This window comes from Schistocerca gregaria, chromosome 7 (assembly GCF_023897955.1).
Source record: "Schistocerca gregaria isolate iqSchGreg1 chromosome 7, iqSchGreg1.2, whole genome shotgun sequence".
Classification (NCBI taxonomy): Eukaryota; Metazoa; Arthropoda; class Insecta; order Orthoptera; family Acrididae; genus Schistocerca; species Schistocerca gregaria.
Genome location: NC_064926.1, coordinates 77,860,767 through 77,886,157, shown reverse-complemented (window position 1 = coordinate 77,886,157; position 25,391 = coordinate 77,860,767). Strand labels below are relative to the sequence as shown.

Here is a 25,391-nt window from a genome sequence, read left to right as displayed (position 1 = left end):
GCCGTGCTGGATCTCAACGGCCTCGTATCACTAACAGTCGAGATGACAGGCATCTTATCCCCAAGGCTGTAACAGATCGTGCAGCTACGTCTCGATCCCTGAGTCAACAGAAGGGAACGTTTGCAAGATAACAACCATCTGCACGAACAGTTCGACGACGTTTGCAGCAGCATGGACTATCAGCCCGGAGAGCACGGCTGCGGTTACCCTTGACGCTGCATCATAGACAGGAGCGCCTGCGATGGAGTACTCAACGACGAACCTGGGTGCACGAATGGCAAAACGTCATTTTTTCGGATGAATCCGGGTTCTGTTTACAGCATTATGATGGTCGCATCCGTCTTTGGCGACATCGCGGTGAACGCACATAGGAAGCGTGTATTCGTCATCGTCATACTAGCGTATCACCCGGCGTGGTGGTATGGGGTGCCATTGGTTATATGCCTCGGTCACCTCTTGTTCGCTTTGACGGCACATAGAACTGTGACGTTACATTTCAGATGTGTTATGACCCGTGGCTCTACCCTTTACTCGATCCCTGCGAAACCCTACATTTCAGCAGGATAACGCACGACCGCATGTTGCAGGTCCTGTACAGGCCTTTCTGCATACAGAAAATGTTCGACTGCTGCCCTGGCCAGCACTTTCTCCAGATCTCCCACCAACTGAAAACGTCTAGTCAGTGGTGGCCGAGCAACTGGCTCGTCACAATACGCCAGTCACTACTCTTGATGAACTGTGGTATCGTATTGAAGCTGCATGGGCAGCTGTACCTGTACACGCATCCAAGCTCTGTTTGTCTCAATGCCCAGGCAAGAGGTGGTTGTTCTGGGTACTGATTTCTCAGGACCTATGCACCCAAATTGCGTGAAAATGTAATCACATGTCAGTTCTAGTATAATATATTTGTCCAATGAATACCCGTTTATCATCTGCATTTCTTCTTGGTGTAGCAATTTTAGTGGCCATTAGTGTAAAGTGGGGCAATATTTCCGGGTGTTACCATCTAAAGGAAAATGTGAAGGCAGAGTTAATCATATCTGCTTTGTTACTCTCGATTTCGGTTCCTGTCTGTCCTGACTGGACACAAACTTTGGCCTCACTAACTGCCGTTACATGCCACAACAATTTCTTTGGTGCTTGTAAAAGATCGTTCGGTAATATTCTGCTACGGTAGTCACTGAAGATCCTCGCGTTACTCTCTTGACTGGCAATTGCACTTCATTTAGCATATCTCTATCTGTAGCCCTATCTCCATTTTACACATACTGCGCAGTAGTCTCTGTTTCTTTGGAAGTTCATTTACAGTGACTGTATACCACGGAGGGTCCGTCATGTTATGGACTGTTGTGTGGGCTGCACATCCATCCAGTGCAGAGTGACTTGAGCCTTATTTCCTCTACATGCACCTGTCCTGAGCTAAAAGTTTCACGTTCCTTGTTGAGAAATGACTCTACTGCTTCTTTGTCTAGTTTAGTGAGAATATAAATCTTTCTACAAAGTTGGAATACAACACAGTTAAAATCAGTGCTATTTATAACACGCGATCGCACTATGCACGTCTTTCTTCACTTACGTGCTCCCTCAGACGCAGCGTGCGATTTGTGCTTTTACCAGTGTTGGGGGGGGGGGGGGGGGGATGTCTTAGGGGGTTAGTATAATTATATATGTTACTAGCTTGGACCGTGGTGTTACCCATGGTTAAACAGTTACTTATAAATAGATTTTAATGCCGAAACTCACTATTCATGCGTATGCACTATCAGAAAAGCCATCTCTTGTTGTATCTTTAGAAGTATAGGTAAAGCTTATTTCCAGAATCATCTACATACAGGTATACGAGGGTAATTCAAAAAGGAAAGGCACATTTGTGAAAAGCTGTACTTATTCTGATGATAGAAAACTGAAACATTCGTTATTTTTCTACGTAACCTCCCTGGACTTCAATGCAGTTTTCCCGACGTTTAATGAGATTTTTTTTATTTCGTCAGAAAATACGTTTATCGGTTGCATCTGTAACCAATTTTGTACCGCAGCAATGACGTCTTCATCACTTTCGAATCTTCTTCCCTGTAACGCTCCCGTTAAGGGTCCAAACATGTGAAAATCCCTTGGAGCCAGGTCTGGACTGTATGGTGGATGTTCCAGCACCTCCAATCTCAACTCCTTTCCGCTACGGTCGCAGGTTCGAATCCTGCCTCGGGCATGGGTGTGTGTGATGTCCTTAGGTGAGTTAGTTTTGAGTAGTTCTACGTTCTAGGGGACTGATGACCTCAGAAGTTAAGTCCCATAGTGTTCAGAGCCATTTGAACCATCAACTCCTTTATTGCGTAGGCTGTCCGTTTGGCAGAATGTGGGCGAGCGTTGTCTTGCTGCAGGACGACATCTCTTCACAGTTTTCCACGACGCTTGGATCTGCTTGCACGTTTTAGTTTCGTACGCAACACATCACATCCACCATACAATACAGACCTGGCTCTAAAGCCTAGTTTACGCTGGGGCGACGTCTTGCAAAATTGTGGCATACTCCGGCAATGTGTCTTGTCATTTAGTTCTAAATGTTTTGAAATGCTTAACTACTACGTAACACTTTTTCAAAATTAACGATCAAACATATTAATAGTATTAATAGTAAACTTTCAGGGTTAAATTACATGTAAAGTTTTACTTCAGTGCGTGGGAAATAAACATCCCAGGTTGAGATGCATAAACTAAAACCAGAGGAGCGGATGGTCTGATGCAGAGGGGGGGGGGGGGAAGTCTCCCTCATCCCCCCCTCCAAATCGCACACTGCTCAGACTGACCTAGCTAACCCTGTAGCCAGGCTGCCCTGGTGTATATTTTCGAACGCTAGCCAGAGGACCGAAAAGAGAACGCTTCCGTAATAAAATCATGCACTGGATAGCCAGCTGAGAAACATGTTTTTCAGTCGTTTCAAATACTGCACCACGCACCCGGTGCGTAATCACGACGCCGTAGATGTCTCCCAGCTGAGTTTATACCTTTTAGCACATCGTTACGTTCCAATTAGTTGGCTGAAACTAGCGACTCCCAATAAACCAACACCATGTTTCATGTTTCAGATTTGGTAGATCTCAGCAGAGACCAGTACGTGCTCCGAAATTTGAAATTCACAAATGACAAACTTTGAGGCTCAGAATGAGTTTAAAGAAACCACAGTGAGGCCAGTAGCGTGTCTTTGACCCCTGAGACAAGGTTAAAGCAGTTACCACAACTGCAGCTATGAAATAAGAACAGTAGCAATCTAAGTACTCCCTGAAAGCTTCCAAACTCGAACTACAAAATTGGAAAACATATACCATAAATAGCCAATGCACCAGCCCCGTCTGATTAACTGCTACTGTCGCAGAAATCTCCGCCAAGACGAAACAGGACAATAGTTCAAAGCTAGAGGATCAAGCGCCGATCGTCGAAAACAATGAACAATACAGCTGACACAACCGAAAGCACAGTCATGCATGGAAAACCGAAAGGGCCACATTCTGGGGAGTTGACGCGTAGCCACGAAACCCAGCAGTCGTTCGGCACCTGCAGCCGACCCCAGAGAACGAATCGAGTCGTGGGACGTCCGGCGCGCAGGAATTGTTTGAAGGTGTTACTGGTTTTCGGTGCCGGAAGTTGGTAACCCACAGGAATCGGTAAAGTTATTATTCCAGTACACGGAGCCTACAATAATGCACTTGTGCGAGCGTGGAATTCTGATCAGCTTTTGTGTTTTCTATTCCGTAGATGGATACTGCGATTCAGTGCATGCGCGCGGGTTTGGTAGATACCGGCCTCGTGTTGTATCGTGAACTAATTAGCTAGCTGGGAGAGCCATTGACTGATAAAGTTAATTAAAGATAATGTACTACACTTTTTGCATGGTGTTGTAATATAATTCTCGCTATTCAAGAAGTGCGCCATTCAGTAGAAACTACGCGTTTCCAGAGTGCCTGCAGACGGTGCCAGCGCCGAGTCAACCGCTCCAATTCAGCGGCCGCAGACGCGTTTGGCACCATTTGACCTGTCCCTTGCGTCACGAGCAGACGGGGAGATGCGAATCCTCGCCCCCTGTAACTTTGCCCCGATCATAATCGAAGCGCTGCGCTGGTGACGATACAGCTTTTCACTCGTGGACTTTACTTGTTTTGCTGCTCCACATTCAAGGTTAAGTCACTCACCGGATTCTACGAATCAACGAGTGTTACAGATGTAGTCGAAGCACGAACTCCACGCCCAGTACTAGGGCACGGTGGACAGTAAGATGGGTAAATGCAAGGTGTCCACCATTTATCTTGACCATCCAACTAACTTTTTTTCAGAAGCAAAATAAAAAACGTATGTCAATGTTGTTTAGCTACCAGGGAGGTCAACCAGCGTGACTGCCTTTGTTCATTATTAAGACATGAATAGCAGTACGTCTTTTTTTATAAATAGCATCCTATATTTTGTAATTCCGTAATCTATTTTTCTTCTTAAGACCTGTTCAAAAAAGTATCACAGTTTACAGTTCACGTAAATCTGACGCAACACATTACTGACTTTGACTATCCTGTTCTAGCACGCAGATCAGGTAATGTAATTTGAATACTTTCTGCAGTTGACAGTAAACAAATGGAAACCTATGGAATATGCACTCTGGTCATTCAGTCGACCGTCCTCAGTGAACCGTTTGTGTGAGTACAGTGTCTTAAAGAATACGATAAGGATGGAACTGGTGGTGTGTTAGTATACGAAGTGCATTGCTTTTAGGAATGCTAATCTCTTGTTCAGGCTAGCGTGTGCTCACATGCGGATTCACTGCAACAGTAACTTCGGGTGCTTTGTCTGTGCAAGTTCTAGAATGATTGCGTTGCCTTGAGTTGAAACTTGCCGTTTCCTTATGTATCACAAGAAGACGAGAAAACGTCTGTCGCGGTGTTGGGTTCCTGTCAGGACATTGCTCTCTGTAGAGTTCCACTGTCTGAGTAGCACTGCGCCCAACTTCAACCACTATAAAGCAAAAGTAATGATAATGTCGTTAATCGAGGGCTTACTTTTGAAACATGTATGTTTGAAATATTCTTCAAATTACGTAGCTGACAGTAGTCCGAACACAGCTGCTAGAATGGGAATGGCATGTGAGCGTGGATTTTATCTCGTTGCTTTTGCGCTTTGCCCTGTACCGAACTTTTCTGACTGCGCGAATGTAAATTTAATTTTTCTGCGAAAATGTAAATTGTCAATTGTCAATGACTTTAAACCAAACCAAAACTGTATGAATTTACGCAACACAAAAACTGAATCTTATGCGACACTGTAGATTTTAAATTGGCCCTGGTAATAAAACAAAACTTGATCAATTTGAAAATAATAGTCCATGTGGTTAATGAATGCTATCCCTGAAACAATAAAATTTCTTACCTTTATCTGTGCAATGGTAATGCTTTTCGCACTGGTCTCTGTTACTACTTTAAATTGCATAGTTATCAAACAGCTGTTGTTTAAGGCTGTTGCTTAGCATACATTTTAATTAAATCGAATATGACTGAGATAATAACTTCCTGAGAAAAATAGTTAATCAAATATGACATGGATCTGGGAACTGGTATTGACATGGAGTAAGTAACAATATGGCACTAGCTTTAAAACTTGTATTTTGACTCTTTCAGAACTGATAATGCTCACAATTCACACATTCAATAAACATATTATACACACATAAAAAAAATTGCATCACCTCGGTTTCGAGAGATCCGGAAGCTGTACAGAAAATTGGAATAGAAATCAACATAAACATCATTTCCGCCCCTTTTATTGCTCATGAAAACCACACATCGCATGTTGTATCACCGTACAGCGAGACCTTCAGAGGTGGTAGTTGTAACATTATGTGATTGCCTTATCACTTTAAATCATTCACTAATCGAGCAGTCGCTCGGCAACAGGTACAGTTAGCAAATAATGTTGCAAGAATGTAAAAGGTGAACGACCTGTGACGTAACTTGTTTATTGTCGAAGCGCCGTCAGAGATGCAGTGAGTTATTGACTTTGAAAACCGCGGCGCGAAAAACGGACAGAAGAAGAACACTTTTATACATTTTCTTTTTTTATTTACGAGATATTATTCTCTCGTCTCTTGTAACTTATGTCGGACGCGCATGTCTTGGCGTCGTATTATTATTATCGTTAAAAATAATATTATTTTAGTGTAAAGTAAAAGTGCAATACTGCATAGCAGTAAATTTATTGTGAAAACGTCAAAGGAATTATTGTCATTACGAGAAGAGAAGTGCCAGTCAAAACGGCATCCATGTTAAAATTCTTCATTGTAGTGTAAGTTCATCTATTAATTGCCATAAATTCAGATTTAAATGGAATTGGTGTATGGATATTTATTTAGTGTAGAATCTATGTCTCACTCCTTCATGAAGTTATTTAATTTTCTTTATGTTTCTGCCAAATAGAGAGTTCACAGTCACGAATTCTTTCGTCGAAATCGCACGGAAGTTGTATGCGGCGAAATATTTTCTCCGCGCCACATTCTACTGGTAAATGCATGATAAACTACGGTCCCTTGGGAAATTCAAGTTGAGCTATCCAAAAGTAATTATATTTTGAATAGGCATTTGCTGTCCTCTGCAATGCAACTTCCGACTGATCAGACGATCCAACAAGAGGCAGCCGCACATGGTCGGCGTTTGCAAATATATTTCCACCGCTGATTATAGCTATATGTTGCAGCACAAAAGAAACATATTGTTATAATTAGCGACTACGAACGGGGACGTTTATAACGTATGTTTATGTATACACATTACGTAAACATATCGTTATATAGTCCAGATTGCTGTACACAGCGGTACCTATAACCCAGTAGCACGTCCTCTTGCTTTGATGCATGCCTGTATTCGTCGTGGCATACTATCCACAAGTTCATCAAGGCACTGTTGGTCCAGATTGTCCCACTCCTCAACGGCGATTCGGCGTAGATCCCTCAGAGTGGTTGGTGGGTCACTTCGTCCATAAACAGCCCTTTTCAATCTATCCCAGGCATGTTCGATAGGGTTCATGTCTGGAAAACATGCTGCCCATTCATTCTCAAGATGTGCACGATGGGAGCGCGAATTGTCGTCCATGAAGATGAATGCCTCGCCAATATGCTGCAGATACGGTTTCACTATCGGCTGGAGGATGGAATTCACATATCATATAACCGTTACGGAGCCTTCCATTACCATCAGCGGCGTACGTCGGCCCCACATAATGCCACTACAAAACATCAAGGAACCTCCACCTTGCTGCATTCGCTGGACACTGTGTCTAAGGCGTTCAGCCTGACCGCGATGCCTCCAAACATGTCTGCGACGATTGTCTGGTTGAAGACATATGCGACACACATCAGTAAAGAAACGATGCCAGTCCTGAGTGGTCCATTGGGCATGTTGTTGGACCCATCTGTACAGCGCTGCATGATGTTGCAAAGATGGTCCTTGCCATGGACATCGAGAGTGAAGCTGCGCATCATGCAGCCTATTGCGCACAGTTTGAGTCGTAACACTACGTCTTGTGGCTCACGAAAAGCATTTTTCAATATGGTGGCGTTGCTGTCAGGGTTCCTCCGAGCCATAATCCGTAGGTGGCGGTCATCCACTGCAGTAGCAGCCCTTGGGCGGCCAGAGCGAGGCATGTCACCGACAGTTCCCGTCTCTCTGTATCTCCTTCACGTCCGAACAACATCGCTTTGGATCACTTTGAGACGCCTGGACACTGCCCTTGCTGAGAGCCTTTCCTGGCACAAAGTAACAATGCGGTCGAACGGCGCTATTGATCGACTAGACAGATTGAACTACAGACAACACGAGCCGTGTACCTCCTTCCTGGTGGAATGACTGGATCTGATGGGTTGTCAGACCCCCTCCGTCTAATAGGCGCTGCTCATGGGTGGTTGTTTACATCTTTGGGCGCGTTGTGTGACATCTCTGATCAGTCAAAGGGAGTGTGTCTGTGATATCATATCCACAGTCAACATCCATCTTCAGGAGTTCTGGGAATCGGGGTGATGCAAAACTTTTTTTGCTAGGTGTACATTAACAATTAGTTTGACAATATCGTTGGATGTGACTGATATATTTTGCCTCAATCATCACTTATGAATACGCGCATTGCATTCGTAACAAAACAACTTTCTTCACCTTAAATATTTCCAACTTCTGTTGAGATTCCTTTTACAGTTACCAAACATCATAGTATCTTGTAAATAAAAAATCATTACTGCCCATAGCGAGTAAGTATATATCCAGCACACATCAGATACAAAACGTCTTTACACTCTAGAGTCCTCTACATCACTCAATCCAAAGTTACTGTTAACACTTTATCAATAACACCTTGAATCAGCGATCACTGTTGAGAAGCAACGCTACTACACAATCGACAACACATTTGACCATCTCTGGTTCAATATAATATTTTCTTAGAAAACTTGGATTAATTTACTCTGTGTATACATCTTTCATAACCCTGCTGCTTCCTTTTGAGGAATTTGGCAGGGTCAACTTTCTCTTCCGAATGCGAAAATATTTTGTTGAGCCCAACCTACATAGGTAGGAATGATCATCAAAATAAAATAAGAGAAATCAGAGCTCGAACAGAAAGGTTTAGGTGTTCGTTTTTCCCGCTCGGTGTTCGGGAGTGGAATAGTAGAGAGATAGTATGATTGTGGTTCGATGAACCCTCTGCCAAGCACTTAAATGTGAATTGCAGAGTAGTCATGTAGATATAAGGAACTACTGGGAAAATTGGGTATTAGGCTAAGGAAAGTGCACTTTTGCGGCAAAAGAAAATCATTATCGTCCATAGTCGCCAAATACGTGATTCAAAATAAAGCAAGATAAAAATGTATGATGGCAAGACTATTCTGAGCATAGAGATGAAAATGTTAAAAACATCAGAATATACACTCCTGGAAATGGAAAAAAGAACACATTGACACCGGTGTGTCAGATCCACCATACTTGCTCCGGACACTGGGAGAGGGCTGTACAAGCAATGATCACATGCACGGCACAGCGGACACACCAGGAACCGCGGTGTTGGCCGTCGAATGGCGCTAGCTGCGCAGCATTTGTGCACCGCCGCAGTCAGTGTCAGCCTGTTTGCCGTGCCATACGGAGCTCCATCGCAGTCTTTAACACTGGTAGCATGCCGCGACAGCGTGGACGTGAACCGTATGTGCAGTTGACGGACTTTGAGCGAGGGCGTATAGTGGGCATGCGGGAGGCCGGGTGGACGTACCGCCGAATTGCTCAACACGTGGGGCGTGAGGTCTCCACAGTACATCGATGTTGTCGCCAGTGGTCGGCGGAAGGTGCACGTGCCCGTCGACCTGGGACCGGACCGCAGCGACGCACGGATGCACGCCAAGACCGTAGGATCCTACGCAGTGCCGTAGGAGACCGCACCGCCACTTCCCACCAAATTAGGGACACTGTTGCTCCTGGGGTATCGGCGAGGACCATTCGCAACCGTCTCCATGAAGCTGGACTACGGTCCCGCACACCGTTAGGCCGTCTTCCGCTCACGCCCCAACATCGTGCAGCCCGCCTCCAGTGGTGTCGCGACAGCCGTGAATGGAGGGACGAATGGAGACGTGTCGTCTTCAGCGATGAGAGTCGGTTCTGCCTTGGTGCCAATGATGGTCGTATGGGTGTTTTCGCCGTGCAGGTGAGCGCCACAATCAGGACTGCATACGACCGAGGCACACAGGGCCAACACCCGGAATCATGGTGTGGGGAGCGATCTCCTACACTGGCCGTACACCTCTGGTGATCGACGAGGGGACACTGAATAGTGCACGGTACATTCAAACTGTCATCGAACCCATCGTTCTACCATTCCTAGACCGGCAAGGGAACTTGCTGTTCCAACAGGACAATGCACGTCCGCATGTATCCTGTGCCACCCAACGTGCTCTAGAAGGTGTAAGTCAACTACCCTGGCCAGCAAGATCTCCGGATCTGTTCCCCATTGAGCATGTTTGGGACTGGATGAAGCGTCGTCTCACGCGGTCTGCACGTCCAGCACGAACGCTGGTCCAACTGAGGCGCCAGGTGGAAATGGCATGGCAAGCCGTTCCACAGGACTACATCCAGCATCTCTACGATCGTCTCCATGGGAGAATAGCAGCCTGCATTGCTGCGAAAGGTGGATATACACTGTACTAGTGCCGACATTGTGCATGCTGTGTTGCCTGTGTCTATGTGTCTGTGGTTCTGTCAGTGTGATCATGTGATGTATCTGACCCCAGGAATGTGTCAATGAAGTTTCCCCTTCCTGGGACAATGAATTCACGGTGTTCTTATTTCAATTTCCAGGAGTGTAGTATAAGAATGGATTGCAAAGTATACAAAAGAAAAAATGGGTCATGAAAAATGGCTCGTTTCACCTTTAAGGCACGAGGAAATTATAACGCAGAAATTGTTAATGTCATTGTTAATGCACACAAAGATAATATCAGCAGGTGCTAAATGTCAGTGCTTATATGACGTAGAATCATCATTAGTTCAGAAAAATACAATGTATGAAGCGGAATATGCATGACTACTCTACCATTCAAAAGCAGATCTTTTCTTTGTAATACAAGGAGTAATATGTGTGTGTACCAAGTAATGTCATGTTCTTTTACAATAGTTAAAAAAATAGTATCTTTACCTCCATTAATCCATTACTGTGTTTTCATTAACTTCAAATTATCATAAAACATTTCTCATTATAACTGCAACCTCTGTGTCATCACTTTTCTTTACCTTATCACTCACATATAATCATTATTATCATTAGTAGAACATCTCTCAGTCTCCGTCATTATCATAAAATATTACCATAATCAAATTGAAAATTATATCTAGCATACATAGAAAAATTGTTAGTACATATCATTCTTGGTATAGCTATAACACTCTTGTAGCACACTGAAAAAGAACTGATTGGCGACAGCATATAAATGAGTTTTTAGTATACAGATGTTACCCTAAAGTTCATACTTTGTTGTTTTCTGTAAAACCCACAAGAAAAAAATTAAATGGTATATGATGAAGGATGATCTTTGTTGCACTTGTTTCATTCATTTTCCGAATTAACGTGTTGCATAACCTCGATGCTTCAAAATGTATATTTACTTGTTTTTATTTTGATTTACATGGTAACAGCTTGCTCTGTAACAGTGAATAAGCATGATGAGTAAATAGTAATGATAATATACAGTAAACATATGAAATCCTGTCTCTACCTAAAAGGTGGTTATCTGTAAAAACATAATATTGCCTAAAATGGTACTAAGTTACAAGACAGATAACAAATACCTAGGACATAGCGGAAATAAAAGTGCTAAAACTAGAGAAAAATGCAAAAGGAATTGTCATGTCATGCCGCGACAGTATAGTATTAAATATAGTGTCATCAGGAGAAAAATGGTTTCATTCAAAAAAATGTTTTACGTTACTGACATGATGGTTCCCTCGTGGAAATTTCGCACCCAAAGTTTCTACGTGAACAACATTTGGATGCGGAATATGTCTTATTCTGTACGGACTACTCCACAGCAATTCGAACTTGTTGCACCTATTTTTGGCTTTGCTGGAAAGATGATGAGTACTTACTAATACTTTTTGATCGATTTTAAATTCGTGGAGATGACTTAACTGTCTCTGATGTTTCTTTTTTCGTTCAGCTGCACGCTTAATATTGTTGATTGCAATGTCCATGACTTTATGGTGACGTAGTCGTCGTGAAGCAGGAAATGGTACTAATTCCTTAATTTTGTGCGGTGGTTCAACATTCTGTAGTACGATGTACAGAGACAATGCAAAATCATTTGGAATGGAGTTAATAATTTCTTGACGTGTTAGATATATTTATCCCCATCGGTATTCTTAGAACAGTATAGACGAAAAAGCTTACCAGTTTCTTTCACAATGCGTTCAGATGGGTTTGATGGAGCATGGTAACTGGACATGTATATAGGTGTAATCTTCCTAGCTTTCAGAGCACATGTCCATATAGCTGATCCGAATTGTGGTCCATTATCAGAAATAACTTTTTGTACGTGGCCATAATCGGTAAGAAATGTTTTGTAAGAGCTGCTGAAAGAGTTTTGGCTGGAGCGTTACTATATGGTACGAATATTACGAATTTAGAAGTTAGTTCTACTGCTACGAAAATGTAAGAAAATCCTCTTTTGCTTCTGGGAATTGGTCCATAGATATCCAAGGAGGTCATGTGACGTAATTTAATTGGTATAATGGATCGAGAGCATGCTGTGGCACCGGTACCATCACACCCTGATGCCACTAAGAACTTTTCGATCGCCACTGACAGTTCCAAAACAGCCCTCGGCGTATATATTTTCCAAGAGAGAAGAAGTGGCATCATTGTTATTAAAACCATTGCATTTGAGAGCCGCTGCAGAACTCGACAATCCGATTACAGAGTTGGAAACCTTATCTGTCGTTAGGGCCTCTACTACATTTAGACACTTTCTGTGAGGAAGGCATACCACTGTTTATACTGACCACTGTGCTGTTCAACTTCTGTTTTGCGCAAAATTTTCTCACGCCCGGCTTGGAAGATGGAAGTTATATTTACATGAATTTGACTTTACTGCAAATCATATTCCCGATTCTCAAAACATGGTAGCTGATACTTTATCCCGTCTCTTACTTCCACACATCAAGCCATTGCCACACATTTTTGTCAAACTAATTACAGTATTTTGTACATACAGCAAGCAGCATTTGAAAACTTTGTTTCTTCATCTCTTGAAGACATTTACAAAGAACAGGATAAGGACAAAATCTGGAAAAATATGAAGCAGCTTTGGAATGACAAGAGCAATTCTACAATCAGACATCACAACTTAGCACGTAACAAAATTCTCTTTCGACGCACACATCCACACAGCAGCTATTGGATCTTATGAACACCTGAATATTTAGTCAACAAATTAAAACTTGAATTAATTTACCCTGTGTGTATACCTTTCACTTTACTGTACACAACATTTCGTTTAAAAGTACATAATATCATACTGAACAAAGTCCTACTGAAAATAAGGGAACGTAAATGCAGATAGTGTTCTGGTAACTTAACCTTCTCCACAGGTGAACAGCAATTCTACCATTTCGTCGTTGGTGTACTCTGTACTCACACAAACCTTCAACTGAAGACGGTTTATTGAATGATCGGTATCCATTTTCAGTGTGTTTCCGTTTGTTTACTGTCAACTCCAGCAAGTGAACGAGTTACGTCACCCCGGCTAACTGCCCTGTGTACTACTACATGACAGTGAAAGAAAATGTTGTGTTATATTAATAACATAATACTAACACGAATGGCACACTGTGATACTTTGCCGAATAGATTTTAAAAAGAGAAAGCGATTACCGAACAAAAATTGTACGTTCCTATTTACAAAAACATGTGAGGTACTGCTCTTCATATCTTTGTAACGAGTAGCCCCCACCCCCACCCCCCGGTAGCTAAACAACATTTGTATGACAATTTTTATTTGACAAAAACTTATTAGGAGTGCTCAAGATAAGTGAATCACATTGCATATGCCGTTGATGTCAATGACATTTAGTTCTCATCAGTTCCGTGCACATTGGAAAGTGAAGTAAGTTGACTGTCAACTTGATGTGAGGAATTTTTGTTTGTGCGCCTCTTTATAGCTCCGTTTCTGTGAGTGCCATGCCGTTCAGATCAATAAACTGGAGTACTGTGCTACCTAAAACTTCTTTGTCTTGGATGTTCTTATGAGAAATCCCATAAGAAAGATTTTCTTCGACTCTATCAAAGAGAGGGGAAAGTATCGTCATAACGGGCTGCGAGGATGGATAACATCACCCGTGCAATGCTGGAAATTAAGCTCAAGAAATGACAACTGCGTGTGAAAGAACTGTTGACTTAATGCTAGCCTCCAGAGGCAACGAACGATAAAATGAATTTGGGTAACTGAAGCCTCGTAGTACACAAAACGCTAATAAATGAACGACAGCAGTCAACCATATTGAGGATTTACTATTACTGCCGATTGCGACCTACTTTTCCCAGAATAAAATTAAACATGGAGTACTGCTAGATACATTCATGTTGAATATGAAGATTTTGGCCCGATGAGGGTTGGGAAAAGTGTCACCCTTGAATTCCATGAACTGCGAAGTAATCGAGTAACACAGATTGATTTCAAGACAGACAATGCCAGCAACACACACACACACACACACACACACACACACACACACACACACACACAAACGTGCACTTCTGCATGCGGGCACACACAAATAACACCGGACCTGCTTACATGCACAGGGGGAAAAAAAAAATAATAGTCACCACCATGACAGCCAATGTTCATAATGCATAACATCGCCTCTAGCTTTGATAATGGCTTCAATTCCGGGAGGAAATAAGTCCATTTTTTTCAGGAATGTCGTATCCAGCTGAACCTACTGTTGACGATTATATCCCACAGCGTTATCAGATTACATGGACGTCGATCGATATGTTCCACCCGCTGTTCGAAATGGTACCAGACATTTCGTATGGGATTAAGGTCGGTTCCATTAGCGAGCCGGTCGAGGCGCAATGGTGTACCTCAGCGGGCGTCAAACGAGGAACGTACGTTTGCAGCCCTGCGAATGCAGCTGCTGTCATCTTGAATGATGGGAGTTAATTAATGTCGTGCGGCGAGGACCTCCCGTCGAGGAGACCGATCGCCTAGTGCAAAAGTTTTCAGTTGACGCCACTTCGGCTACTTGCTCGTCGATGGCGATGAGATGGTGATGAAGACAACACAACACCCAGCTCCTGAGCGGAGAAAATCTCCGACCCAGCCGGGAATCGAAACCGGAACCCTTTGCACAGCATTCCGCCGCACTGACCACTGAGTTATCGAGGTGGACACGATGGGAGTGCCCACTGCATACTCATAACGAGTGTGTAGAACAAAGAGCAATACTAGATCGCCAAGAATGTTGAAATAAATATCCTGACTAAGGTCCACAGTAACATGAATGAGAAGACAAAAGTCGTGGTACAAAAAGCGCACCAAAACAGCGCAGAATCGTCACTAGCCTGAACTACACCCTTCACAGGCTACGGGCTAAACGCCGCATTGGGACGACTGTGCACTCGACACCTTGCATCAGCAGGTAAAGGGGAAGCTGGCGACTAGTTGGACCAGAGCCAGATTCTGTGTTGCTTGGCTCGTTGGAGGTGTGCACCGTTATGTGCTGTGGGAAATGACCTTCTGCGAGGTACTTGAGTTCAAATTTCCATTGGACGCAGTTCCCTTCGCAATGTTCATTCGGAAGCTAGTTGAGGTAGACCTGCATTCACTGATAGCAGCTGTTCCTGTTTTCTTTAAGCCATTCATTACTGACAACGGGGTTATTTGGTAAGCGTGATAGCGTTACGGAGATGTTTAGCAATCTCAAGTGGCAGACTCTGCAAGAGAGGCGCTCTGCATCGCGGTGTAGCTTGATGTCCAGATTTCGAGAGGGTGCGTTTTTGGATGAGGTATCGAATATATCGCTTCCCCCTACTTGTACCTCCCGAGGAGATCACGAATGTAAAATTAGAGAGATTCGAGAGCGTACGGGGGCTTTCCGGCAGTCGTTATTCCCGCGAACCATACGTGAGTGGAACAGGAAAGGAAGGTAATGACAGTGGCACATAAAGTGCCCTCCGCCACACACCGTTTGGTGGCTTGCGGAGTATAAATGTAGATGTAGATGTAAACAAAAAATTGTTCAAATTGCTCTGAGCACTATGGGACTTAGCATCTGAGGTTATCAGTCCCCTAGAATTTAGAATTACTTAAACCTGACTAACCTAAGGACATCACACACATCGAAGCCCGAGACAGGATTCTAACGTGCGACCGTAGCTGTCGCGCGATTCCAGACTGAAGCGTCTAGGACCGCTCGGCCACAGCGGCTGGCCATTACTGACACCTTGTGATATGTCACTAGTCGCTGTCAGTTAGAATCCACTTACGACCACTACTCTTACTCTGTGCCGCGCGGGATTAGCCGAGCGGTCTTAGGCGCTGCAGTCATGGGCTGTGCGGCTGGTCCCGGCGGAGGTTCGAGTCCTCCCTCGGGCATGGGTGTGTGTGTGTTTGTTCTTAGGATAATTTAGGTTAAGTATTGTGTAAGCTTAGGGACTGATAACCTTAGCAGTTACGTCCCATAAGATTTCACACACATTTGAACATCTTACTCTGTGTTACATAGCTGTGAGTGGTACACGATTTACTGTGGACACTTTGGACCCGCTCTGTTCATACACTGATGAGTGCCTACGCAGATACACATTGCTTCAGATACACATTATGTCATAAGCAATGTGAAGCAGATACGCCCCTCTCCAGCGACCCAGGCTGGCGAAGTCTCACAGGCGTCGGTTTCTGCCGTGGTGAGAAGGAACAGCGTCAGCGCCTCGCGGTTCACACATCAAACAGAGCGACTGCCGATAGCCTGACTGCGGGCCATGACGTCAGCGGTGCTCCGAGTTGTGCTGTCAAGGTATTCTGCAGTGTCACACGTCCGCACTTAGGCAGCTCAGGTCCGATAATGACGCTCGTGATGGCGAAGGGAGACTGCCGGGCGTGGGAGACGACCCGTCGGTCCCTGGACAGAGTCGTAGTCACGGACAGCAGGTCGGCAGTGCTGTGGGGCCATGTCCCGGAACGAGACTCGGCACAGGAGGTGGCTAGCCCAACGCTGTCTCAAACCCGTGGTCTCAGCTCACGATGCCCAATCGTCTCATCATCTGGCGTGGCCCTGGTGTGCACTTGATAAGCTAAAACCCTGCACTCAATTACTTAGCTCATACCAAGACACTTACCATGGTATGGTGACACCATTCTGGCCATGCCGGCTATAACTGCCGCGTGGTGCACATTTCCAATGAGTACGGCTAGCCCGTCTCGCAATCCTTTTGCGTACGCGTTTGTGTCCCACATGTCGCCATACTGCACTTACCGACCAGCAGTTGCTACTGCAGTATTTCGCTGAGGTGTATCCCAAATTACTCTGGGTTCTGCAAAACTAGATAGTCACACTACCCTACTCCCTTCCAAGGTGAAGACCTGGTCCCTCAGATCTGGCTTATGACTGGTTCCACACCGTGATCACTTCCATCTTTATACCAATCTACACAATTTTACAGTCTTAAAATAAATTTTATGGGCGCCTCCAATCTTATTTACTCCACAAATTCACTCTCCATCTTTTGCTCTTGGGATCCAGTCTACCGGAACCAGTAGCTCTCACAGATCACATTTCTGTGTGGCTCGTCGTCTCAGATAAACGAAAGCTATGCACAGCAAAATCAGAGTCAGCGTGACGCTATCAATTGCGACACCCTAGGTCACATCCGTCTTCCTGATACTGTTCCATGTGGTGCATTAGCTGCTCCACAGTGGTCCGTCCCTGCTGTGTAGTTGTCATCTGCTTAGCGCATGAACAAGGGCTGGTTGCCAGGTATTGTTAAAAAATGTAAAGTTTTTCTTAGGAAATATCACAAAGGGTGGTCTGGCCAATACAGCTGCAGTTGTGTTACTTTTAACAGAGTAACTCCCATTATTGTAGCTGGTAAATGAAAAGTTAGCCTTGTGATATCACACATAGTTTATCAACAAACCACTGCCTCGTAATTCGAAGTGTGTGGCCCCTTGCTCATAGAATTCTCATTCACTACTATTTTGTAATACACTGGATACAGTCAATGTAGTCCTGCTGGCTATTAAGAATGGTTTCGATGCTATCACCTGCTTTTGGCATGGACGACCCTTTTCCTTGCTCCTGAAAAATCTGAATCTCGCGAATAGGACATATAGTAACCTTCCCACTCTGGCTCTGGATCTCTGTAAACACTTCCCCCAACCTCCTTATCTCATTCCTTAGCGCCCATACATTGAAGGCTAACTTCCGTTTGTGGCTAAGTATTATCACAGCCTGCTGCCTGGAAAACAAAACTCCTTCATTAACGCGATGATCCAGCAGTTCCCCTACTCCATCCCAGGTGCAGAGATGCAGCGCCATAACAGTAATATCCTTCCTTCGTCGCGTCCACCGACCAGAAACCTGAGGACGCGGACCCTCATAGCCTCTCATCCCCACAGGAGCCTGCTGTTTCCGACCAGCATCCTTCATGCAATAAATAACCAAAATTGAGCAACCACTTGAGCCTGCTGTTTCCGACCAGCATCCTTCATGCAATAAATAACCAAAATTGAGCAACCACTTATTAACTACTTCCTTGACTTCAATACATACAACATATGAGGTGTATGGACCTCCTCCTGTCGTTCATTCTTCCACTCCTTTCTCGTTTTGTTCTTGCGTTCCACAAATAACAATAACAACAAGGTTGCTTCTAACGCACCTTTGAACGGTCGCAGACGGCAAACATGTACAACTGTCAGCAACTGCAGTTTCACATCCACAGGTGACGTGATTTCTATCACTAAGCACGGGCCCTGGTACCGTGTCACAAACTTCTTTGCCTTTGACTGTCTCAAGAAATATGTAAAGTTTTTTTAATTACCGCTAACATTCACAAAATATGTCAACTATTGTATTACTTATTTATTTAATTTATTTAGCGGCATGTTCCGAGGGAATACCTCATCTTCAGGCTAAATGGGATTACAAAAACAACTGATGTTATATAGTCTTTTCGTAAATGCTATGGTCATCTTTGTTCTTCTGGCGTGGCAGTCTCGTTGTGATGCGTTGAGGTCTGGCTCTCTTAGTCACTGTTCACAAATTGTCACTAACATTGCAGTAACTTGGAAACACGATCATAAATAGTTCTGTAGTCTACATCAGTATGACCTTCTTGTAAAGTTGTTTTTGTAATGCCATTTAGCCTGAAGATGAGGTATTCCCTCGAAACATGTCGCTAAATAAATGAGTAATACAAGAGTTGACAAAGTTTGTGACTAGTAGCGGTAATCTAAAAAAAAAACCCTTACATATTTCTTTGTCTTTCCTTTTGGAGCACACAAAATTAACAGCATTACTGAGGTAAAACCCCTTACGTTTCAGTGCCTCCTCTTGCCTTTACAATGCCTTGGTGTTTGTTTGGTGAACCGTCTTAGAAACCTCTCTCATTGCTCATGCAAATTCCCGTCTGACTCTCCACTCCTGCTCACTTTCTGCTTAGTCGTGTCGAATGGCGACAGCATCTTCTTACCATAGACAGCTCGACTGACGACAACTCTGTGCCAGCGAGTACTTTTGAATTATACGTCGTCACCCCAGAAGATAAATGTGTGTCTCGGTCTGGGTGGTGCACCTTCCTGGTCGTCCGATGAACTCGCGCCGTCCTTCTGTTTGAGTGAGGATGAAGTTGAATGATCCCTCATAACTTCACCTTCAACAACAGACGCAATTCCTTTATCCTGTCTGACATGTCGTTCGTTCCTTGATCAGCTGTTATTGTTACTGGCACTCCAAACTTCAGTACCAATCTATTCAGCAATGCTTGCGTGGCTGTGACTGCCTGCTGATTCCACATCAAACATCAGCACCATCTCGAAATAACAAGAAAAATTATCTATGATCGTTAACACAAAACGATTTCGGCTCCATTGCTTCTGCAACCTATGCAGCAGCATTTGTTTCCGACTTAAAATCCGTACGCTGTACACGATTCCTGACATTCTGATAGACCTCATTTTTTCAAACTTCCCACCAGTACTTCTCTACCAGCCTCCGATTCGTGATTCTGCACCCTCCTTGGCCAGATCAAGCGTGATCATGCATTTCCCTCATACTTCTTCCCCCAGCTTTGTTGGTACAATCACACGTGCTCCTTAATTTCGTCTCCTTCCGCAATACCAGCTATAATGCTGTTGCTGGCTACGCTGCTTATATTCTCTGTCAACGTTCTGTACTGCTTGCCACTCAGCAAGGTCTTGACCTACTGCTTGGACCACTGCTATCTTCCTGCTTAGCGCATCTGCATTTCCATGCTTCTACCTGGTTTATGGATTACTTCATACTCAAATTCATTGAAATTTAATGCCCTCCTTCGCTTTCTACTAGATAGGTCCTGTAATCCTGGTAACCACTTCAAAGTGGCTTGATCCATCACTACGTTAAACCTCTTTCCGTTCAAGTCACACTGAGGCATGTTACTCTCTACATCAGACTAAGCATCTCTCTCTCCACCATAGAAGAAATTCTCTCCGCTCCATGAAGTGTCTTGAAGTAGAAGTAATAGGATGTTCCGCTTATCGATCTCCTGTCTCAGAATACACCCGAGAGCATAGTGTTATGCATGACGTAATAATATAAACTCTTTATGAAAATTTGGGAACACTACCATTGGATTCGACGTTAGTACAAATGCTCTCTGACTCTCTTCAGACCACACAAGCTTGATAACTTTCTTTGATAACTGTTGTGGTATTCCTGGCTGTGGCCGCCAGTATTTTATTTTGCTAGAAGCCCGCCTTGGTGCAGCTTGATACACCTGAAGCAGCATATGGTACAGAAGTGGAGGGAGGTACAAGCGACGGATGGTACAGTATGTACCTGCCCCGTGGGAGAGTCCGCCAGTTGTACTGAACTTCCTTGTCATTGGTCGGCGCATTCGGGTGCTAGGCGCCAAAACGCATAACTTCTCTTTTTAATTATTTATATACTTTTCATTGTATTTAACTCAGTTTTTAGTATGACAATCTCTCATGGTTACTGTACGAGTCTATCGTTTTTGTTTATTAAATTTCACTAGTTTTGAGAAACATAAAAGTAACGATATTGTAACCGAAGTGCTACCGACACCTTCGGGTCGCTTTGGCGCGCCTGGAAGACGAGGTACTTCACTCTCCTTCGGGTGTTCTTCAGAGCCGGACACGTGACTCTTGTTACGTGCGTTCTGGACGAACAAACATGTCGTACTCTATATCAGAAGTGGAGAAGGGAAAGTTACCGTACAATTAAGAAAGTTATGTCGAGTGTTGTAAAAGACAGTGTAAAATGTGTGAATATTTTAATAATAACCAAACAGGATACATTAATGAGAAGCGTCGACTACCATCACTGTCAGTCCTACAGATCTTGCCCTCTGCAGATACAGATACTAACCTGGGAAAGTTGTATCCCATAAAATGCACGATCACAGGTTCGAGATGACAGAATAGTAGCCAGAATAGCAGATCCCACGACCGAGGAGCTGTCTTATGCGCTGGGGACACAACTTTAGAAGAAGACAGGTTGGTGGGAAGAACGGTTAGGGACTCTTATTCAATCTCTCCAGCTTCCAAATCTGACTTCCAAAGGACACACAATTTATACTGTGTAAGTGGCCATGCTATATCCGCAAATCATCTCATGACACTTCTATAATAAATTGTGAGGCCCAAAAAATACTGTAATCTTTCTCATTCCTGGTACTGGAAAAATCTCTCACCGCCTATATCAATCTCAGATCAGTTTTGACACCATCCTTACCAATTATGTGGCCCAAATAATTTACTTCTTGCAACGCAAAAGGGACGTTTTTTCACACTCACTATTAGACGTGAAGATACGGGATAACGGCCAGGGAAAAGACTGTGTGTACATTACCTGTCAATAAAAGTAAAAATTGACCATTAAAACACAGAACTCGTAAAACGAATCCTAATGCCACTCACAATACAAACATATTCCTAAGCGGCGAGTCAACTGCCAACTCATTGCCGCGCTCCGAAATCCTAACTTTTTGATTCTAAAATTGTACCCACTTGAACTATGTTTTATAATTTAAATTAATAGCTCAGTGGGTAAAGACATTGCCTACGAAAGGTAAAGTTCTGTGTTTGATCCAAGTCCAGCACACAGTTTTGATTTACCAGGAGATTTCAAATTATAAGAATCTGGTGTGAGAAATAGTGAGCGGTATTGAGTTCTTTGTATAGTAGTCCAGTCAAATTGCAGATATACCTTGCAAAAGGTGGGGTAGAAGAGTTTATTTTTCAACTCGTTCATGTGGTTGGAAAGATTAGGAAACCGAGTTTTGCCAACAAAATTTCGCTTGGGAAAACGTTCTGCAGTCAAAAAACTTCGAAAATTTTGGCCTTTTTTCAGTTTTTTCAAAATATCTCAGTTTCATTTGCTCCTATCGTTTTAACACCTAATTTCTTTTTTAAAGAGCACAAAATTCTCTACAAATTTGATTCTTGCCATTTTTTTCTACTCCCAATATCTAAGGCGCTGCAGCGCCTAAAAATGCCAGTTTTTCAAATTTTGAGCATAGTGGCAAGGTACCTTACTTTTTAACACTATTTTTTTTAGTTTCTGTTTGTGTAGTATAAATACATTATACATCATGTTATATGTTGGAATTTACCACCTCACTTTCAGGTATTCAATTTCTCTGTATGCAACATGAGGATTGCTGGGCACCCAACTATTGTGATTCTTACATCACTACCTCAAGTTCACTATGGGCCACCTCTGCCCTGGTATTTGTAATACTATAAATAAACTGAACTATTATTAGCTGCAATAGGCAACCTAATTAGGTAGGTAATTATTCTTGTGTATAAAAGCCACGCAGTTGACATTAAAAATAAGTAGCTTTATTACAATTAAAATGCATTGTCAGTTACTAAAAAATGTTGACAGTTCTGGGTGTCCAATACTTGTAATATCGCACTTGAGCGCACTTGAGACAGATATGAGCATCACTGCCAACGATTTGATGGGCCGGGTTCCTCAGTGTCACCAGAAATACCTTAAGTTACGGATTCAGGGTCAGTACATAGAGTTGATCCTAGATTGACCTCTTGTTTAAACAGCTAGTGAGCCTCAGAAAGTTCGTTGATTTCGTCTGCGGTTTCCTCAACATCCTCCACTACATCTTCTTCACTGTCTTCACATAAAAATTTTGGCACGTTTTCACAGTTGACCCCAATACATTTCTTACAAATTGAAGAACATTTCAAACCCGCTTTTTTGCAGGAGCACGCTCCGCCACAGTTCAGCTTCCATGAGCATGAAGCAATGTGAAGAAGTGCTTCAGGTGCTGGATCTTGGCTCATTATAACGGGTATTGGACCGTGGTCACTGTGATTCCAGCCCCATTTCTCAGGAGGTTTCCAGTTTTCCATCCAACGCATGATGTGCAGCATCTTGTGTAGGTGGCAACCGTGCAAGATTCAGTTTGCTTTTTGTGGCAGACTTGGCGAATAGCTGGTACCGCAAATGGTCTAGTATGTGGGAACTGCTGACACCTCCACTATACAATGCGATAGTAACCTGTTCTCCTGCTGTTATTATTTCTACACGGGTAGCATGTGGTTTATTGAATGTGCAAAGGGCTAAGGTTATGTATTCATTTTTCGCAACAATATTGCAGCACTTAATTTTTCCTAGACCAAAAAAAGCGGATGTTGTATCACATCCGCTAAAGGCGTAAGTGAACAGAATATATTCACTTTCAAACTTGTAAGCTGCAGTGGAAAACCACTTGTCTTCTGCATTTTTGTTCCTGGGTTTAAGAAAAATAAGTTTTCAATGCCTTGCCCCAAACCAGTCATGAGCACAAGCAGGTCAACATCTTCTCCTACAATGACAACACTTCCAAGATCTTTGGTTCTTGAAATGGCAGATGGTACAATCATAACGCCAGCAACTTCTTGTCCCTGGTGCACTTCAATGCTACACTCCAGAAATTCCTTTTTAAGAAAAGTGATCAAACGCATCTTGTTTCGTTCGTTGTACAAGAACTTGTCCTGAGGGACTTGGTTAACCATCTCTGATTCAACCACAACGTCAACCGAAGAATGTTTTTTGGACCTACGAATCCTCTCAGAACACTTTGTGCTACATTTGTCTCCCTCACATGGATACCCATCAAATACAATAGCAAAGTGAGATCCAAAATGACGTTGCAAGTAAGAAACATAGGTTTGTGCTATTGACTTGAAGCAAACATTTCGAGTCTAAGTCACTTTGTGGATAAGGTACCCTCCATCAATGACAAAAAATTTACTCGGTCCACCTGACTTCACATCTTCCACTGGAACGAAGGCCAAAGAATAAATACGCTTTTGTCCGCCAAAGAACAATTCCTACATACTTTTCCTTATAACTGGTCATTAACGTCAGTCAGCTGTAGAAAATGTCTGGCACCTTGCATGCAATCCTATTACATATCGTAACACAAATAAACTTCACGCAATCCTACGTGAATGTATTCGTAGTTACTGAATATGATGCGGTTTGTCTTGGCCCTGCAGCAGAGTGAGATGGTAAATTCCAATGAATAACATGATGAGTAATATGTTTCTACTACACAAATAGAAACTGAAATGACACTGTTCAAAAATTAGGTAATTTGTGACTTTGCTCGAAATTTGAAAAAAATCGTAATTTTTGACGTGCTGTAGCGCCTTAGATACTGGGAGTAGAAAAAAATGGTAAGAATCAAATTTGTAAAGAATTTAGTGCTCTTTAAAAAAGAAACTAGACGTCAAAGCGATAGGAGCAAATTAAACTGAGATATTTTGAAAAAACTTAAAAATTCCGAAATTTTTGAAGAATTTTGACTGCAGTAAGTTTCTCCAAGAGAAATTTTGTTGGCAAAACTTCGTTTTCTAACCTTTCCAACAATATGAACGAGGTAAAAAATAAAATCTTCTACCCCACCTTTTGCAAGGTACAGGCTTTTTTTTCTGACAGTTTCACTGCACTACAGTGTTTGCTTCCTTTGTTTTCTTTATATTTAATACGCTGCAATAAAAAAACGCAGGATGCCATCTTCCTTTGTACAGGAATCGTAATATGGAGAGGGTGTTAATTGTGAGCTATGTTTCGCTTTGTTGGCCTGCGCTTAATGTGTTAATGGCCACGATGCCCTTCTGCTTCAGTCAAGAATGAACAAACCGCGGGGTGTGTGATATGAACTGTTGGACAGCCCAATACCAAGTTCCTTTGAAGTTAACGCCCTCATTACATAACGATAACCATTATTCTACAACCTGAGCTGCAGCCGGCCGAGTGGCCGAGAGGTTCTAGACGCTACAGTCTGGAACCGCGCGACCGCTACGGTCGCAGGTTCGAATCTCGCCTCGGCAATGGATGTGTGTGTGTGATGTCCTTAGGTTAGTTAGGTTTAAGTAGTTCTAAGTTCTAGGGGGCTGATGACCTCAGACGTTAAGTCCCATAGTGCTCAGAGCCATTTGCACTATTTGAACCTGAGCTGCAAGTCATCGACAGTTATCACAGTGAGAAAGAGATTTTTGTTCCGAAAAACAATCACATTCTCTACTTTTACTACTATTCTGTTGATCGATGAGATTGCTACCAGAAAAAGTGAACATCTGTATCTGTCAATCCCAA

The 25,391-nt window shown here is 43.2% G+C and overlaps 1 protein-coding gene across 1 annotated transcript in view; it reads left to right on the top strand.

The window, feature by feature from the left end:
• LOC126281290 (phospholipid-transporting ATPase ID) overlaps window positions 1-25,391 on the top strand; it is a 1,237,896-nt gene that overhangs the window by 526,744 nt on the left and 685,761 nt on the right.